The sequence below is a fragment of the Meles meles genome, chromosome 1 (genome assembly GCF_922984935.1).
Source record: "Meles meles chromosome 1, mMelMel3.1 paternal haplotype, whole genome shotgun sequence".
NCBI lineage: Eukaryota > Metazoa > Chordata > Mammalia > Carnivora > Mustelidae > Meles > Meles meles.
The window spans coordinates 47,094,093-47,096,583 of NC_060066.1; the positions used below are offsets into that span (position 1 = coordinate 47,094,093).

The 2,491-nt window shown below is 41.2% G+C and overlaps 1 pseudogene; it reads right to left on the minus strand.

The window, feature by feature from the left end:
- Window positions 1–510: 510 nt before the first annotated feature.
- On the minus strand, window positions 511–1,023 carry LOC123924959 (annotated as a pseudogene).
- Window positions 1,024–2,491: the final 1,468 nt, after the last annotated feature.

Genomic DNA, 2,491 nt, shown 5'->3' on the forward strand with positions numbered 1-2,491 from the left:
AGTATCACTTGGAGCATTCGCTATAAAAAATAAGAATTTTGCACAAAACTAGAGCAAATAATTTCTAGAGTACAAGAATAAGTCATCCACTTTCCCTCAGATTCAGTTTTTCAAAGTAACCTTCCTTGGCATGGCTGAAAGCTTTCTGTGAGGCTTTCAGCCCTAATATTTCTCTTCCAGGATTATTATACCATTTCCCTATCATCTTCAGCTGTCCAATGAATAGTAGAGTTGGTAAGAAGTAAGAAATCTTTTTGGTTCTAAAAAGCTTTGGCCTCATAGTTACAACTTGAACACCATTGAAACTAAGCATGGTCAATTTATACGAATTCTAATTTTTAAAAAAATCAGCTTTCTCTTTCTTTCTTTCTTTTTCTTTTTTTTTCCCACATAGGCTGCTTGTTTATTAGCACTGGTGTTGCAACATAATGGTTTCCAGTGAAGATGCTGAGCTGCGTGGAGGTGGGAGAGCACCGTAAGGCTTAAATGGGTGAGCGGTGGGCTCTTCTATTACTTCCACTTGTTCTTATTGTAGTCCCACTTGGCTGAGAAGCCCTGAATTGGGCTAACCTTCATGTCGAGCATCCTGTTGATCTGTTTGGCCACCCAGTCCTCCTCAAAGGTGTGTGGGAAGGAGCCGTACCCACAGTGTTCTCCTAAATCAGAATGAGAGCAGCGAAGCCGATGAAGAACATGGCGGTGCCCACAACCATCTTCCACTCATTCGTGCTCCTGTTCATTTCAGCAAAGCTCTCATTGGACTTCGTGCCATACAGTTCAACTTTTTCATCAAAAGAGAGGCTGCTCCAGGGAGACTTCTTCTCTTTCAAGGCCTTCCAGCTGACAGAGAGGTTCTTAATGTGGACCACATTGGGCTGGGGATAGTCAACCAGTTGTTGACTCAGGAGAGCATAGTCTTCACTCTTCATGATGCTTCCATGTGCTCCTACACACAGTGAGGTGGAAATTGCTCGCTTGATTAGGTTAAACACTCTGGTAGCCAACATTCTGCTGCTGCCACCCTCTGCTTCCTGCCACAACTGCCCTCTGTAAATATCTGCTTGCTTTTTGTGACTCTAATTTGTCTGAGCAGTGAGAGAGTGGCAATTTTCTCGATTTTCTATCATTGCTCTATTCCACTCCTAGGGAAGGTTGAACATGAAATAGTATCACAGTATCAATCCCATTTCCACATGTTCCACTTTCTTGGACAGTTCAGGGATTATGGAGGTGGAGAAGAAGTTCAAGGTTCTGGATGGCCCCTTCCAGAAGCAGGCAGTTTTTCAGTATTGAGAAGTCTCATGGAATGAAACCCAGAGATGCTTCTTACCCTGTTTATCAGAGAAAACCATATGCAAACACAAGGCAAGGGTGTAGAAATGTAGCAGAGGAGAAGCAGCCCAGAAAGTGTTTCTGTATCCAGATAGATAGAATCCATCTCAGAACTGAGGATAATGTGCTTGGAAAAGATACCACAAGATAAATTTTAATTTAGGAATCACAGCATACAAATGGAAGAACATAACCCAAGGGTGAAACTGAAGTGTGCCAGAGAACAATGGAAGTACTGAGAAATCAGAGAAGATTTTATTAGGCCCTTTATATTATCATACTCCATCTTTGGTATCTGCTGTCCATGTCCTAGTGGATCTTAATGACCTTATGCTTAAGGTGTGTTATTTCAGTTATCATTCTCTCTTCCTTCAGCCTTTGTGAAGTAAGATTATATAACAGCTCTTTTTTATAGCTCTAGTTCATATAATTTTAGAATAATTCTATTCAAAACAATTTACTGAGGTCATACTGTGTGCATTGCTCTAGAGTGAATTAGATACAGGTCATTGCCTTCTAGTAGTATAAACTATAATGAGGGAGTTGTGTCAAAAAATAAAGATAATCCCATCTTGTTTCATTTATTCTTCTCCAAGATGGGATTGGGAGGGAGACAAACCATAAATGACTCTTAATCTCACAAAACAAACTGGGGGTTGCTGGGGGGAGGTGGGATTGGGAGAGGGGGAGCGGGCTATGGACATTGGGGAGGGGAGGCGAACCATAAGAGACTATGGACTCTGAAAAACAACCTGAGGGTTTTGAAGGGTCAGGGGTGGGAGGTTGGGGGAACAGGTGGTGGGTGATGGGGAGGGCACGTTTTGCATGGAGCACTGGGTGTTGTGCAAAAAGAATGAATACTGTTACGCTGAAAAAATTAATAAAAAGGGAAAAAAAAATAAAGATAAGAAGATAGACTGCAACAAATGTTAAAAAGTTTGAAAAAATATAACTTATAAAGGAAAAGAGCTAAAGAAATGTGGGAATGTTGACAACTCAAGAGACTCTATGGTGACTTACAGCACGGTTATTTATGTTATAAAATGGGGGTGGTAATTGTTCGGTAGACATTGGGTGGTTGTGAGCACTCCATGAGATGATGTCCAAGTGTTATGTCTGGACCAGAGGGAACAGTCAATCGATATTGGCATTTATTATT